The following is an 18,153-nucleotide window of genomic DNA, read 5'->3' on the forward strand; positions in this document are numbered from 1 at the left end:
AATAGCATTAGGTTTAATTTAAACTTTTATAATTTTCTTTAAATCACTTTAACTTGTGAACGCAAATGTAATTTTTAATTATTTCAGAGTCTAGAGATTATAATCACCATGGAGGCAGTAGATTCTCTTAAATTATTTTTAGAATTCCTTTTTTATAACGTAATATATATGCAAAAGTGTTAACGAAAGATTGGCCCCATCCCTGACAAGCCAAATAACCCAGAGACAAGGAGCTTAGAAGAAAAGAGGCAAAGGGGACTCACAGCAGGCTAGTGCCTTCAAAACTGTGAGCCTACCTTGGGGATGGGGTGGGGTGGTTATATAGCCATAGGTCAAACAATAAAGCATTGATAATAACTGTCGACTAAAATATATGCGCAGCCTAAAAGTGGAGAATTATGTTTTACTTGGCGAAAGGACTTCAGCCGGGATGACAGCCTCTCAGATGCTAGGAGGGACTGCTCTGAAGAGGTAGGGGAGAAGCCAGGATATGTATGAGCTTTACGACAAAGACCAGGTAGTTGGAACAATAAAAGATTGCTTGTTATCTAAAGAAAACCAGGCATCTCAAGTTAAAGAATTGAGTGCTTTTCTATGTATGGGAGGAAGCAAACATTTGGGCTCACTGAATTCATTCCTTTGACAAGCACCTAGCTATCTAGGGCCAGTATCCTGTCCTTTCTCATTCTGAGTCCTTTGAGGCTGCACCATTGTGAGTGGCTGCAGGGGCTGGGCTGCAGGCTTGTCTTCACTGTAGGGGTGGCAATTTGAGAGTTTCAGCATTCTTTGTTTACTGATACGGTTTGCAGTATTTTCGTTCACACAATCAACAGAATCATTTTCTCATCAGAAGACAGAATGGCATCATGATGCCTTCAGGCAACCAGTTCTATAGAGGCTAGCGGTTAGATCTCTTTATCTCATAAGCACTCAAGGTGTGGTCTCTTGGTAATTCAGGATATTTTGTAAGGTTATAGTCCTGTGACCTTCTCCTTGGAGAAGGACTCAGAGACCAAGCATGATTATTACTTTCAATTACTTGAATAAAGTAGAAATAGTAAGATCAATAGCTTTAGTTTTAACAATGGGCCTGGAACTGTGAGTAGCAAGCAGTCAGTCAGGTCAGTTGAGGGCAAGCATAAGAATAAGCAATCTGTTAGCCTAAATGTGGCCATTTTATTAATCCTCCTTCAAAAGTGCAGATACCAAACTCTTTATAGCTGGCAGAGTTTTCACAAACTGTGTACCCCTGTATAGGTAGGTCCTAGATAAAGAAACAGAACATTACTGTCCCCCCAGAGTGACCTTTTCCCCATCCTCCTTGTCCCTTACAGCCACTTTCTGACTTGCCCAAACATTATCACCACTTTGGCTTCTGACAGCATAGATTGGTATTATTTATTTTTATGTTATATATAAACAAAATTATATAATATGGATTCTTTTATGCCTAGCCTCTTTATCTGAATATTATGTGTGTGAGACTCCTTCTCTCTGTTGCGTGTCATTATAGATCGCTCACTCTCATTGCTTTCAAGTATTCCATCGAGCAAATATACAGTTTATTTTATCCATTCTACTCTTGATGGATATTTGAGTAGTTTGGGGCATTTTAATTTGTGCTGCTATAAACATTCTAGTGTCTGTCTTTAAGAAAACATATGTATGCACTTCTGTTGGTTATATGCCTTTACGTAGAATTGTCACGTCATAGCTCACTCCTGTGTTCAGCTTTAGTAGGTAACTCCAAACATTTCTCTGAAGATATTGTTGCAGTTGATATAGTCTGCAAGTGTCATATGAGGACTGTGGTTGTTCCAAAGCTTTCTAAGAGAATTTTATCTTTTTTTTTTTTTTTGTCCTCTTCATTTTAGTCACTTCAGCATGTACTTGGTGGTGGCTAAGGTTTGAATTTGCATTTGCTTGATGGCAATAAGCAAAAAGGGAGCACTTTCAACATATTTACTCGTCATTTGGATGTCTGTGTGAGTATTTGCCGTTTCTCATTTGCACCTTGTGTGTATTTTTCTTTGCATATTCTGGATAAAAGTCTTTTGTATAGACAAATACTTTCTCCCATTTTGTGACTTGCCTTTCTACACTCTTAATCATCTCAGTTTAAAAGAAGTTCTGAATTTTAATATAGTTTAATGTATCATTTTTTAATGACTAGAACATTTTATGTCTTAAGAAAGGTTTGCCTATTTCTTGATTATGAAGATGTTCTCTCCTAAGATTTCCTATCAAAGTTTTATTTTTTTTTTAATAGTATCATGTGAGTATAAAGATATTTTTTTCCAGGTAGCTATCCAAGTGACCCAGTACCTTTTGTTGAAAACACTATGCTTTCTTCCTTTGAACTTCAACTTCCCCTTGCATTTCTGGACTCTGTTCTGTTGCCTGGATAGTTTCTCTGTTCACATACAAATAGCATAGTCTTAATTACTTAAGCTTTATGATAGATCTTGATATCAGATAGTCCTCTAGCTTTATTCTTTTAATTAAAGATGTTTTGACCATTCTTGACCTTAGCATATTCATATAAATTTTAAATTTGTCTAGTAAATTTCTGAAAAAACACTGGGGAATAATTTTTTTAAATTTTAATTGCCCTGTTTATACAGATTGATTTAAAGAAATTGATATCTTTATGTTATTGAGTTTCACAAATTATGAACTTGATCTGTCTTTTCATGTATTTAATTTTTAAATCTTAATCTTGTTTCAGTTGCTCATTTTTGGTAGCTTTCTTTCTGAGTATTTGCTTTTTAAAAATATTATTGTAAACTATTTTAAAAATTTACAGTTTCTTTCTGTTGCTGGTATATAAAATCAGAATTGATTTTTATATATTGTATTCATATCCAACTACCTTGATAAGTTCATTTAATTATTTCATTACTTCACCTGGAAATTATTTTAGACTTTTAAAATCGTATTTTCTGTAACAATTCTTTAACTTCTTTCCCCTTTGCCTCATTGAATGGACTAGTTCACCCAGTACAGTTTTTAATAGAAATTTTCTTGGTTCTAATCTCCAGAGAAAGTATTCAAGTTTTACTGTTGATTATGAGGTTTGCTGTTGGCTTTTTTTTCCAAATAGAAATTCTTTATCAGGTTAAGAGAGTTTTCTTCTATTCCTACTTTCCTAACATGACTTTTTAAAGCCATTAGTGTGATATGGAGCACAAGTTCATGTTTCTGATGAATAGTAAGGCCAAACAAACCAAAATGTTGAAGTTTGGAACAAAGAGAGATTTATTGCAGAGCCAAACAAGGAGAACAGGTGACTCATGCTCTAATACTCCAAACACCCCAATGGTTTTTGGGGAGAGGTTTTTATAGACAAAATTTGGGGTGAGAGCTACAGGGTGTGTTACTTCCTTCTGATTGGTTGGTGGAAAGGTAACAGGGCGGTCCTCCAGGAATCTTGTGCTCAGCCTGAATTTGCCATCCTCCATCTGGGTGGGGGCCTTAGTTCCTGCAGAGGAACTCAAAGGTATTGCTATGTATATTCCTCAAGGAGGAACCAGGACCCTGCCCCATTGCTGCACTATTGTTTCTTGACTTCTCCTCCTTTGTTTCTGCATTCCATCACTTCCCTGATTAGCTACTGATTGAATCTGCCCTTTAGAACTCTAGGAAGGTCTAGGAGGCTGAATGAAGCCTGCTTTGTACAAGCAAGTAATGGGGACACTGAAAGGATTTGTACCCAGGAGGGCCCCACAGGGTCCTGCTTGGTTTCAAATGGATATTGGATTTTGTCAATTTTTTTGTATTCAGTAGGATAATCTCCAACTTTTCTCATAATTGTGTTGATGTTGTGAAATACAATAATTAGCTTTAAAATGTTAAAATAATAGGTTATACCTATAATAAATCCAACTTGGTTAAAATGTGTTATCCTTTCTGTGTCACTGGATTCAATTTGCTAATACAGTGTAAATAATTTTTGCATCTATGTTAATGATAGTTATTGGTCTGTAATTTACCTTTCCCATGATATCATTGTCAGGATCTTAAAAATGCTAGGAATTCATTTGATATTTTTCTACTCCCTGGAAGAGTTTGCATAGTTTTTGGGATATTTATGGCTTATCTAAGTAAACCAAATTAAAGGTTCAACACTAGGACCACGTCTGAGCATCAGGAACTCTGGGGGAAGTATACTGTTTGAGTGGACAGTCTTCTCCATAGAGATTATGATGGTGGGAGGAGGGACAACTAGAAATGAAGGAGGATTAATAAAATGGCCACACTTAGGCTAGCAGATTGCTTATTCTTATGCTTGCCCTTAAAACGGTCAACTGACCTGACTGACCAGTTGCTACTCACAGTTCCAAGCCCACTGTTAAAACTAAAACTATTGATCTTACTGTTTCTACTTTATTCCAGTAATTGAAAGTAATAATCATGCTTGGTCTCTGAGCTGACCTCCAGGGAGAAGGTCACAGGACTTTATCCTTACAAAATAGCCTGAATTACCAAGAAGACCACACCTTGGGTGCTTATAAGATAAAGAGATGGAAAGAGTGACTACCGATAGCCTCTATAGAATTGATCGCCTGGCGGCATCATGACATCATTCTAAGTCTTCTGATGAGAAAATGATTCTGTTGATTGTTATGGATGTTTTATCATTTGAGCTATGGCTATATAACCACCCCACCCCATCCCCAAGGTGTGTTCACAGTTTTGAACAGACTAGCCTGCTGTGAATCCCCTTTGCCTCTTTTCTTCTAAGCTCCAAGACCGTGTCTCTGGGTTATTTGGCTTGTCAGGGATGGGGGCCAATCTTTTGGCAACAGAAAGAGGAAATTGCTAAGAAGTTAGTGCTTTCATTTGAATTTTAAGGCAATTTTTTAATAGTAAATAGTCATAGAGATGATTTCAAAAGAATCTTTACAGGGTTCTACAGGAAGGCTTTGGAACCTGTATCTTGGTTTCAAGAACAAGGAAACAAAAATACTAACTGCAGTTTTGGAATTTATATCTACCAGTTGCTCTGCTTTGAAAATATTACTAAGTGTTTGGACTTTTGTAAGTTACTTAAGTTCCCTGTCCTTCAGTTTTCTCATTTGAAAAATGTGGACAATAGCAGTACATTTCTCATAGTAATGCTGTGAGATTAGATGAATTAATTCATGTAAATAAGTGTGTGCTTGGCATACACACTGTGCTCAATATATAGTATAAATCTTTTTTTTTTTTGTATTAGCTGTTTTTATGAAGTCATACATTCCTCAAGGGTAAAAATGTATGTTTTATAATTTTTATTTCTATCAGTCCATTAAATATTTTGTACCTAATCATTGCTAAGTAATAATGAAAATGAATAAGTGAAATGTGTGTATGGGAGATTCTGCATTAAAAAACTGAGTTCTCATCAGTATTAATTACAGAAAAGAAATAAACGAAAGACCAGTAAATCCTTTTCCCATTTGCAGACTATACTATCTGACTCAGGTCAAATAAGGATTCTGCCTCGTTGTATGATGCTATCTCTTTAAACCTTCTGATTCTTATTTTCCTCTTCAGAAACGTGAGACAATGGTTGTATTAATCAAGAAGTTTTATTATGAAAAATTTGATGTAGTGGATTGGAAATTAATACTTAAGCTAACAAATACTATGCTATTGTGGCTCCTTTAATTTGCTTTTATAAGTCCCAAGGTGTAAAAGGGACCCAAAAGATAATAATTTGTTGTAAATTACTTGTTTTTATCTTTCTGTGTGTTGTGTCAACAAATGGGCAAAATAACTCAGAACAATCAGAAATGCTTGTCCCTTGAGGATTTGTATCTGGCTGGATGGTGGAGACAGCATAAAAGTTGAAATTTCTTTTCTTTTTTTTTAAAAGACAAACTTTAAAGACATTTTTCCCTGTTCCTTATATGTGATCTGACCATGACATCCTTAATCCGAATCTTACACTGGTTTGTATTAGACAGAATTCAATAATAGATGTATGGATGTTTAAATCTGTATTTCTCACATTAGCAATTGTAATTGCTGCCTTTCAGTTCTAGAAAAAGCAAATAGTTTTTCAATAGTGAAGCTCAGGGAACAATGAAGAAAAGCTTCTCATCATAAAATAGTTTTTTTATTATGTCATCCAAAAAAAGGTTATGCTTAGGAAAATAGATATTAACTTTAGTAACAATAGGAGTTATCTATAAAACAATAGGGAGCACTTGAACAATCAAAGTACGAATATATTTATGTTACCATATATTAAATGAGAGAAAAACTATGTTTTACTGGACTTCAACTTCTCTTCATACAAACATATTCTATAAAAATATGACATTCTGCTATTCAAGGACAGATTATGTGTGACCTGGGAACAGTTAACATTTTTCTCTGGGAACAACTTTTTCTGTATAAGAGTTGCATAAATCCATCTATCCAGGAAATAGCTATTGTGTTTCCTCTTTGGTTTTTCATTTTATGAGCTATGCTGGCTGACAGTGATACGGGAAAAATGTGGGGCAAGAGATGGCCATATCCCAGGTTTCTGTTGAGCCCCTGGAATGTGCCCTGCCAAGTAAGGGTCCTTGGCTTCATGCAGGAAAGAATTCAAGAGCAAGCCACAGTTGAGTAAAGGTAAGATTTATTCAGAGAGAGACATACTCCATAGACAGAGTGCAGGCTGTTTCAGAAGGCAGGAGAAAGGCCATGAGGCATGGGGGTGGGTGCTCAATTTAAAGTAAAAGCAGATACACACTCCATGGACAGAGTTCAGGCTGTCTTACTCAGAAGGGAGACTGGCCATGAGGTATGGGGGCTGTTAGTTTTTATGGGCTTGGTAACTTCATATGCTAACAAGTGGGAGGAGTATTCTACTTTTGGGGAAGGGGTGGGGATTCCCAGGAATTGGACCACTGCCCAATTTTTGACATTTTATGGCCAGCCTCTGAACTGTTATGGCATCTGTGGGCGTGTCATTTATCATGCTAAAAAATTACAATGAGCGTATAAGGAAGCACAAGGTCTACTGAAAGTCGAATCTCCCTCCATCTTGGGCCTCAAGGCCTGTTGGGAGTTGATTCTTCCCCCACCTTGGTGTTAATTGCTGTGTCATTTTTTGAATGACTGTGCCCTGCCGCCTTCCTTCCTGTCTCAATAGAGCTGCACACTGTGTTTTACTTCTTTAAGCAAATGTTTACCCATTTATTTCAAAACTTTCTGAAAAATGAACAAATTTAATCAGGTGGGCATTTCATTTAAATGCACCAATACTGACAGTAGGGAAAAAACAGCAATTTTCCCTGAGGTGGCATGCTCCTCTTGGTGACTATAGGTGCTGCTGTTTGGTAAATGAAAAGGAATGCATAGACTCCATTCTGGTATTTGCTGAATTTCTTTTGTTTGAAAAGCGGAAATCCACAAAATTCATTTCATGATAGAAAGTGTAAACAAAAAGTTAATCAGTCGATCTAAGAAAGAAATGGAGCCAAACTGAGGATTATAACCTGGGAACAGCCCCTCAGAAAGCTGTGAGAACTGTTTTGTCCCTTGGAAGTCAAAACACAGTTCTGTAAGTTTTTTGAGACAGAGGGCTGTACATTAGATGACAGTTTACACAACCCAGATCTGTAAGTACAGAGTAATAGGTCACTGTGACGCCCCCTTAACAAGATCAAGAAGAAATGCTGTCTTTAAGGAGTTGTCCTGTTGATGCCAGGAGAATGCTGCTCTTTACTGTTGAGCAGGTGTTTCTGCCGATGGAGAAGCTTTTGTCCAAGCATAATGCAGACACACAGTGCACAGCTGAGGGGAGAGAGGTGGCCACGGGTCAGAGAATTTTTTTTCTGTTTAAATTTTTCTTGTCTTGCCATAAGATGTAAATTTTATTCCACAAAAATAAACTGCCTCTGTCTTGTATGTAAATTAAGTTTAAATATCTTTTCTTTTTGAAAGTCATTAGCTTGTACTGTGTTTTCGGTACAGATAGAACTTTAACACATAAGGAGTCAAATGAAGTCTTGCTAAGTTATAATTTTTGAAAGAAAAATGCTGTATATATAGATGGATAGTGTTGACTAGGAAACGCACAGCCTAAAAGTTGAGAGTAATGTTTTACTTAGCGGACACTTCTGAGCACTCAAACCCCTTCCAGCCTGGGATGACAGCCTCTCAGATCACTCTAAGGGACTGCTCTGAAAAGGTAGGGGAGGAGCCAGGATTTATAGGATCTTTACAACAAAGACAAGGTAGTTGGAACATTAAAAGATTATTTGTTAACTGAAGAAAGTCAGGCATCTCATGTTAAAGAGTTTAGCGTTTTTCTATGTATGGGAGGGAGCAAACAGTTGGGCTCATTGAATTCATTCCTTTGACAAGCACTTAGCTATCTAGGGCCAGTATCCTGTCCTTTCTTTTTCTGAGTCCCCTCAGGGTGCACCATTGTGAGTGGCTGCAGAGGCTGCGCTGCAGGCCGGTCTTCACTGGGGGGTGGCGGGCCGGTGCTGATGACTTGATGGCTTCAGCGTTCTTTGTTACTGATACGGTTTGCAGTATTTTTTGCTCATAATAGCAACAAACCTGGTGATGAAACAAAACTCCATCAGAAAATCAGAAATTCAAAAATGATAGCAGTGTAATCAGAGACTTCAGATTCTAGAAAATTCAAATTTCTTTATTCTACTAGTTGTAATAGTATCTATGATGGTCACATTCTATGAGGCATGTCATTTTTTCTCATCAGTTTTTCTTTATCTAGAATAGTTCCTGGTGCCTAATAGGTGCTCAATCCACACTTATGGAATAAATTTTAAACAATCTTATTGAAAAAAATTAAATGAAATGGAAGTCTTTAAACCTATTTTCCTATGAAGGAAAACAATATTCAGTGTGGCTACCTTATACTGTGTTTGGCTCCCTAAGTGCTTTGTGACTTTTCCCATTTCTTTAAGAATCTCACTTCTGTACTTGAAAACTGCACATCAGTTTCAAACATATAACCAGCCATCTGTTATCATATTTGAAACCTATCAAAACAAAATATTCCTTAAGATTATTGCTTCAGTTTTTTTAATTAAACTTTTATTTTAAATGTATTTTCACATGCAGTTGTAAAATAAAAACAAAAAATAACTCGAAGAATTCCTTTGTATACTTTACCTAGTTTTGCCCTAAGGCAACATCTTGTAAAACTCTAGTACAATATCACAGCCAGAGTTTTGGCATCAGTAGGGTCCAGACACAGAAAGTTTCCATCACCGCAGAGATCCCGCTTGTTGCCTTTTATCACCATACCCACTTCACTCTCACCGTCACCCTGCTTTTGATCCCCTGCCAGCCACTAATCTATTCTCCATTTTTATGATTTTATCTTTTCAAACAGTTTTATTAATGCAATCTTATAGTATATAACAGCTATATATATATTTTCACTTAGCATGATTCCCTGTGAAACCACGCAGGACCCTTTGGGGCCCTCCTGGGTACAAAAGCCTTTCTATGTTCACCCCCCTCCACCACCAGGTTTCTTGTTTGTGGAAAAAAGACTTTAGCTTCCTAGCCCTTCCCTGAGTTCTAAAGGGCTAGTTACTGATAGTTCTAAATAGTCACTAATTAGGGAAGGTAGGGAATGCAGGAAAAAAGGAAGAACAGTCAAGAAACAATAGTACAGCAATAGAGCATCTTGTTCTTCCTCAAGGGATATGCGTAACAACACATCTTTGAGTTCTTCCATGGAAACTAAGCCTCCCATCGCTGCCCACCCCACCCCCCAGGTGGAGGATGGCAACTTCAGGCTGAGCACGAGATTCCTGGAGCACTGCCCTGTTACCTCTCCACCAACCAATCAGAAGAAGTCACACACCCTACAGCTCCTACCCCAAATTTTACTTTTAAAAACTCTTCCCTCAAAACCATCAGAAAGTTCGAGTTCTTTGAGCACGAGCCACCCGTTCTCCTTGTGTGGCCCTTTCCATAAACCTCTCTCTGCTTCACACTCTGATGTTTTGGTTTGTTTGGCCTCACTGTGCATCAGGCACCTGAGTTTGGGTTTAACACACCTGGAGATTTGCCAGGTTGTTGTTTGTATTGATAGTTCATTCCTTTTTATAGCTGAGTAATTTTTCATAGTATGGCTGCATCAGTTTGTTTAACCATATACCCAGTGAAGGACATCTGGCTTGTTTCTAGTTTTTGACTATTACAAATAAGGCTACTATAAAGTTCATGTACAGGCTTTCTATATGAACATTAGTTTTTATTTCTCTAGGATAAATACCTAGGAGTGCAATGGTTGTATGGTGATAGCATGTTTAGGTTTTTAAGCAATTGCTATTTTCCAGAGTGGTTGTACCAATTTATATTCCCAGCAGAAAGTAGGAGTGATCAAGTTGCTCTGTACTTATGTCAGCATTTAGCATTGTCAGTATTTTTATTTTAGCCATTTGATAAGTGTGTAGTGATATCCCATTGGAAATTTAATTAGTACTTCCCTAGTGGCTAGTTATGTTAAACATCTTTTCATGTGCTTTCTTGCCATCTGCATATCCTCTTTTGTGAAATATCTATTCATGTATTCCTAACTGGATTTTTCTAACTGAATTGTGTGTACCTTACTACTGAGTTTTGAAAGTGTATAATCTATTCTAAATTTTAGTCTTTTGTGAGATATGTGCTTTGCAGACAGTCTCCCCAGTCTGTAAGTTTCTCTTTTCCTCCTCTTAACAGTCTTACACAGAACAAGATTTCTAAATGTTGTTGAATTCCAATTTATCAGTTTTCCCTTTTATGGATTGTGTTTTTAGTGTCAAGTCTAGGAACTCTTTGTCTATCCCTAGATCCCAAAGATTTTCTCCTGTATTTTTCCTAAAAGCCTTATGTTTTGCATTTATGTTTGTGATTCATTTTTGGTTCATTTTTATATAGATTTGAGACTTGGATTGAGTTTAATTTGGGGTGGGCGTATGGATGTCCAATTGCTCCAGTACCATTTGTTGAAAAAGCCTTTTTTCCTCCACTGAATAGCCTTTGTATGTTCATTATAAAATAGTTCAGTATATTTGCATGGGTCTAAAGTCTACATTATTAGACATTAATATAGTCATTCCTTCTATCTTTGATTAATGTTTACATGTTGTATTTGTTTCCATCCTTTACTAAATTGTTATATTCAAAGTGAGTTTCCTACAGACAATAGGTAGCTGGTTCACATTTATTAATGCACTATACCAATTTCTGTGTTTTATTTGGTATATTTAGACAATTTACATTTAATGGAATTACTGATATATTAAGCATATAGTTTGCCGTTCTTGTTTTTTGTTTTTATTTTTGTATTTATTGTTCTCTATTTGCTCACTGTTTTTTCTTTGTTTGTTTTCTATCTCCTGTGGCTTAGTTGAATAAATTTTTAGAATTCCATTTTTATCTCTTTAGTGTTTTTGAGTATATCTCTATTTTAAATGGTTTAGATGTTTCACTATATATATCCAGAACATTATCAAAGGCTAATGTTGATGTAATTTTACCAAATATAGCAAAGTGCATAAACCTTACCTCCATTTATATCCTTTTATTTTCCCTATTGAGAATATAATTTCTACATCTAGAATCAAATCAGTGTTACAATTTTTGCTTTGATCATCAAATACTATTTCGAACACTCAAGATGAGAAGGATTGTCTGTTGCATCTACTCACATTTTTGCTTTCCATGTCCTTTCTTCCTTCTTATGTTCTAAGTCTCCTTCTTTTATTCTTTCCTTTCTATTTATAGAACTTCCTTTAGCCATTTATTTCTATAAGGTAGAAATGGCAACACATTCTATTAGTGTTCCTTCAGTTGAAAGTGTCTTGGTTCCTTTCTTCATTCCTGAAGGATATTGTTACTGGATATAGGATGCTTGGTTGGCAGTTCTCTTCTTTCAGCATTTAAAACATTTTATACCCCTTCCTTCCGATCTCAGTAGTTTACAGTGAGAAATCTGCTATAATTTGAATTGTCATTTTCCCCTATAGTAAAGATAAAATTTCTGGCTGCTTTCAAGATTTCTTCTCATTTTTCAGTTTTCAAGTGTTTATTATGTATATTAGTATGCATTTCTTTGAGGGCAGAGTTTTGATTGAGCTTTTTTTCTTCTTTTTATATCTATTGGCATTTTGGGGTTACCAGTTTTTTTCAGCTTTAAGTTTGGGATATAGGAGACAAAAAGAAAACCCATGGAAACTTTGTTTCTTAGGTCCCATGATCCTTATCTGGCTTGCTTTCTTCAACTTCTCTTTCAGGATATTCTATGTCTGTTTTTTTTATATAATGTCTATGCTTTTTAATAGTACATAGTAAGAGGAATAAAAAGAAAAACATCCACTACTCCATTTTTCTGAAAGTATGTTTATCTATTTACAAGCATGAAAGTTGTAGAAAGTCAACTGAAGAAAGGTTTGTTTTATAAGATTTAAAGATGTTTTTGATGGCAGGACAAAAACATTGATGCTTGGATAGATGAAAGACAGAATACTTTGTTACTTACCACTCCAAACGGGAGAAAGCTGTCAGGCAGGGCCATGTGGGGAGTTGTGACAGGCACAGGGTAACAGCAAACTGGAGCAACGGCGGCAACATATGTATGGCAAGTGGGGTGATGTTAGCTGGGTTTCCTGGCTTCCCTATGGGTTGGCTACTTTGAGTAATTTCTAGGGATCTAGGGAAAAGGGGGCTGTCCTTAGTTGTTTGATACTTGGTCTCAGTGTGATTACGGCAGGTAGGTATGTAGTGGCCTGCAGTGTGAGGGCCCCATAAAAAGGTGGTTGAGATGTATACTCAATCAGCTGTTCAAGATTAGCCAGAACCGCCAACTCTAGCCAGAGCCTCAAAACTGAGTCAAGACAGCATTTAAAAAAAAACCCCAAAACACTCTATTGCAAGGATCCATCTAGTTCAGTAGCAAGGAATGCTGTCCAGTGATTAGTTGTGGTTTCTTGTTGAAAATATTGTATACATAATAATCAACAGAGATGACTATTGTAAGTACATATAGAACTATTTATTTATTTATTTATTTATTTATTTATTTATTTATTTATTCATTCTCACAGTTGTTTGGTCTTTGTGTAATAATGCATTTTCAGATGCTGGTAAAACAAAAAAAAATCTGCTTAATTCCTTTCCTTGTCCCCAAGATTACCAGGAAATAATTGTTACATCTTTAAAAGAAAACTTAGTGTAAGGAAAACTTGTGATGAGGTCAAGTCTGCTTTGAAGGGCATTAGAAAATGATATTAAAAGTAAAATTAATTTTGTTTTTACTTGAATGTTTGCAGTTGTCGCAATCTCCTTGACTCACTGAATAATGACAGTCCTTCACTGCGAAGCTTTCACCTGTGAAAACCTCTTGAAATGCTACATTTGAATATTGACAAGATTTGTTTTTCTTTTTTCATATTGAGGACTTAGAAAATAAATTTAAATGAAAAGTCCTCCAACTGCCACTCTGTTATCTGTGTGGTTAAAATGGCTGTATTTTAGAAAAGATAGTCTGGTCATTTTAATTGTCTCGATGCATAAATCTGTTGCCTGTAAGTTAACTCCAAGAGAATGATATACAATTAACAGAGGAGTTGGCCAGAGAAAATAGATTGATTGGTGGTTGCAGATGTGGCTTTTGATTATGTCTATATAATTGCTGGAATGACCTTGCATTTCAGGTGCTATGTTTTCCAGTTGTCAAGCCTGTGAAGCTTTGTACTGGCTGCTCATTGTTTAGTTACCTCACACACAGTTGTTGTGAAGGCCAAAAGCACTGGTGTGGTGCAAAATTGTTCGTAGCTGCCAGAATGAAGATTCTTTTGTATAGTTGTGAAGTATATGGCATGCCAGAGGTAAAGGAAAGAGGTTAAAAAAAATAAAAAAAAACAGACAAAAAAACCCACTAAGGAAATGTTGAAAATAGACGTGATTATTGCTTCCTTTCTGCTCACCTTTCTCCTCTAATTACTCTTTGCCTTCCTATAACCTATTTCTTAATAAATGATGATAACATTAATGATGATAACAGTGGTCACTGCATTTGTGTAAACAAATGTGTAATTGTATGTAACTACATATTCGTTACTGGAAGGATTAAATGTAGAATTTATGCAGAGAGATTTTCTATTGACTTCAGGAGAAGGGATGAAATGGGTATCTCTGAAGTGCTAGAGACATTTAATGTGATGTCTATACCATGCTATAGAGATTTGTTTTCTGATGTAAAGCCCATTGCTGAAGAAAGCTACACTGGGAATCACTTCGACTGAAGGAATAAGATGAATTTATAGAAAAATTTGAAACTCTATTAAAGGATTTGTCTGCAGTGTGCAGTGTCAGCTAGTATAAAACTTTATAGTTGAAATGTACAAAATATATATTACTGTTATAAAATGCCTTGTTGTGAATATTAAGTAAAAACAGCCTAGATAAAATGTAGATGTTACTAAACAAGATATGTAGATTTAAATAACATCTTTATTATTCCAAATATAATAAAGATGTACAAACCAACCATTAGTCCTTTAAATGTAATAAATACTTTCTATTCCCCTACATCCTTTATTTTTAATTTTTAAAGCTGTATTAATTTCCAGTGAGAACTGATGCTAATTCCTTTCCTTTCCTATAGTCATGAATATTACCACATGATAAAGTGACTGCCTCTGTAATGCCATAATATTAATGAATAGGACTCATTCTCACTGAGTTATAGATGTCCCTGGTTGCCTTAGAAATGTGTCATTTCTCAGTATATTTATATAATGATTCAGTTAGGACCCTGTTTAAATTGGATTAGATTTTTTTTTTCACTTTGCCATCCAGTTAGAGATCTTGAAGGGGAAAAAAATCCCTGGAAATTTCAATCAGCCAATCTAAGAATGAGTTTAAGAATAAATTTCTCCTGGTGTTTTCTCCCAAATTATTGGAAAATTAGAAAAACAATTGGCTTTCCATCAAAGACATAAGATAATTATCTTCACTCCTTTAAGCCTTGATGAAACTTTAGTCAAGGGAAAATCTTGGCTATTATACTCTCTCTTTCCATTCTTAAGGAAGTGGTTTAGACAAATGAGCCAGGTTTGATCTCTGCAGTTACAGCTTCCTGACAGGTACCGTGGCTTCTTTACTTTGTGTAACTCTGTCTGAAAATCAGCATTTTACCTACAATCCCTTCTGGTATTTAAATATGATCATGTTGCCTGTGGGTGGGCATCCTTGATCAGAGTTGGGATAAAATTGACCAAATTCTCACTAGACTTCAAATTTTCAAGGCCAAGTAGTCACTGCATTTGTTTGCAGTAAATCTATCTCTTAACATACATTTCTCCCCTGTGGAGACGCGCTCATTTGTTAGTTGTATTTCAGTGAAGATGAGTCACATCCAACTTTGGTCATTTGTGCTGTAAACAGCAAAAAACTGGCATTTGGATCTCCCAACCAAATTTCTTCTTGCAATCTGTCAGTGTTTTCAAGAGTCAGGAAATAAAGCATCCAAAATAGAAATCAAACTACTCAAATTTCTTGAGAAATTGATTCTGAGGTTCCCATAGATTTCAGTGAAGACTTAGAATGCTTTTAACTTAAGAGGCAATTTAGTTCAAAGACAGAACATGCCTGAGGAATTTCTTTCAATATGGGATTAGTAAGGCTACTAAAACCACAGCCACACTAGGACTTTATGTTTTAGACAAAATAACAAAAGTAGTCCATGTGTTAGATTCATGATCCAGGGTGAAACCTACTATGAAAAGAAAATCACCAAATGAGTTAAATGATTTTGCCATTATTTTAGAGGTAGGAAGATATCTTTATATAGTGTAATATGATAAGTGTAAAGCAAATTCCAAAAATTTGACATGTGTTTTTACATATATAAGAAATAGAGCGATAAGGGTTTATCTAACTAACGTGTGATATAACTTTGTGTACTTGGTGGAGATGTTAAAGTATTACAGGATATTTATCTGTGCTTATAAATACATTATTTAAATTTGCATCTTCCCACACATTCACCACTAATAAATAGAAAGAAAAGGAGCCACCACTGTGAAGTGCCTTCCTCCTTCATGGAAATCTAAATCTGTTGCATTGTCATGTTCAACTTTACCTGATACCATAGGGATGTATTTGGATGGAAAGCTCTAAAGATGGAAAATGTTACAAAATTAGACTTAAATCAAATATTTATTTGATTTTATATGCAGATAAATGGTGATTTGAAGTCTGAAATCGAATACTATGAAAAAATAATATAAAACATCTTCAAAATAAACTCTAGGTATGAGGCTGTCCACCTTTTGCTCTTGTATTTTTGTTTATTATCAAGAACCTACAAGGCTAGATTACAGCTGCATTTGTCCTCTGAGAATTGCCTTGTTGAATCACTCTGGAGTATGCGTACTACCCAATTTTCAGAATTATAAGGATTGCTAAATTAGTCATTTTGAGGGTGATTATAAAGCCTGTGTGATATGATGATTAAGATTAATGATCTGAAAAGGTAAGAATTACTAAAAAATTCCCTTGCACACCACACATGAATAACATATTGATTTGTTTTTAATGTTACTCAGCATTTAAAGTTCTATTCCATCTTTTTGAATGTTAAAAGAATAAATGAGACTAAAGCCTGAAACTTACCATTTCAAGCATAGCTAAATTATTGTGCAGCCATGTAAGCGGTGAGTTACAATAGTGTATTTCCAAAACTATCCAGGAACTACTTTGCTGTCTCAATCTGGAATTACTTTTGGAATTGAAAAGCAAGTACAAAACAGATAAATAAAACCAGTAGTGCCTTTTATAATGTCAAGCCAGATGTTTCTAGGGTTTAAGCTGCTCTAAGGAAACAGATACTTGCTGAGACTGTCTTCCAGTATTCATGGAAATCGTTAAAGGCAGGTTTACTATTCCCTGCTTGCTGATGCTTCACCTCCATCTCAGCCTTTGATGGGTGATGGAAATCCTTACTTAGGGCACTGTGACAAGGGACAGCTTTGTTCCCTTGAGGTTGACAGTTTAAATCCATACTGTATTTGGCCCAAACTGATTTCTCAGCCACTATCATTACAAGTTTCCTGTTTATGTGATGCACAGTGAAATGGAAAGGGATGTGGTTACTGTGGGATAGCATTGCTCCTGAAAAATTCAGACATGCAAGGGCAAGGCAAAAATATTGACACCACCACAGTGAATGTAACCTTGATGCTCCAGGTTTGGCAGAAATTACAAACATGAGAACCAACATGCAAAATCGTGTCATGCAATTGTTTAATATTGATGAACATTTTAAAAACATATCATACACAAACCCTTACTACTTAGTACTGCCCAGTAAAATGTTCCTAATTATTGATTTTATTGTGTTACTTTCTAAGTCCAACACCTCTAATAGTCCTTCTCAGCTACTGCAGGAACACTGTACCATCGTAAAGAGCAGGGACTGTGGGATCTAATAAACTTGTGTTCTTACTACTAGGTGTTTGATATCACACATCTCTAAGCCTCAGTCTCCTTATCTATAAAATGGGGAATGCTGTACTACCTTACCCAGAGGGTTGTAGTGAAGGCAAACCTAGATAAACAGTGGAAATCTAGCAGTGTTCCAGCACAGAACATTAAAAACACGTAATAATTACCTTATTGCAATTTCCAGTTTACTTTTGCCTTAGCCATAATTTTTTCTAATCGAAAGACCAAACTACATATCACTATTGCTTTACTTTGCATTTGTTTAACTATGGGAGGGTTGTTTTCTCCTTTTTCATGTGTTTTGGCATTTATTTATTTATTTGTTTATTTATTTATTTGTTTATTTATTTATTTTTATTTTCCTGTTCGTGGTTTATTTACTTTTCCTGTTCATGGTTTTCCCCAATTCTTCTAATGTGATTTGTTTTCATTATAGGTGTTAATCTGTCCTCTTTCCATTTTAACTTGTCTTTTTTCATTTCATTTGGATATATTTTACTTAAAACATCTTAAGATTCAAAATAGTCAACTCTATATAACTCATTTATTTATCGTATCTGCTTATAGTCTCATCCTGAGAAAGAAATTTCCATCCTCCTATTTTATGTATCATTGAATATTTTCTTCTTGTTCTTTTACAGACTCTCGTAAGTTTAATTCTTTAAACACTTGGAATCTGTTTGGGTGTAT

At 35.6% G+C, this 18,153-nt stretch overlaps 1 long non-coding RNA gene across 1 annotated transcript in view; it reads left to right on the top strand.

The window, feature by feature from the left end:
- The window catches only part of LOC116665017, a 471,111-nt gene that overhangs the window by 62,227 nt on the left and 390,731 nt on the right, over nucleotides 1-18,153 (top strand). The window contains exon 3 of the long non-coding RNA XR_004321597.1: nucleotides 1,875-1,985. This is a non-coding gene — a long non-coding RNA (uncharacterized LOC116665017). The remainder of the gene's footprint in view (nucleotides 1-1,874; nucleotides 1,986-18,153) is intronic.

This window comes from Camelus ferus, chromosome 1 (assembly GCF_009834535.1).
Source record: "Camelus ferus isolate YT-003-E chromosome 1, BCGSAC_Cfer_1.0, whole genome shotgun sequence".
In the NCBI taxonomy this organism is placed as follows: Eukaryota; Metazoa; Chordata; class Mammalia; order Artiodactyla; family Camelidae; genus Camelus; species Camelus ferus.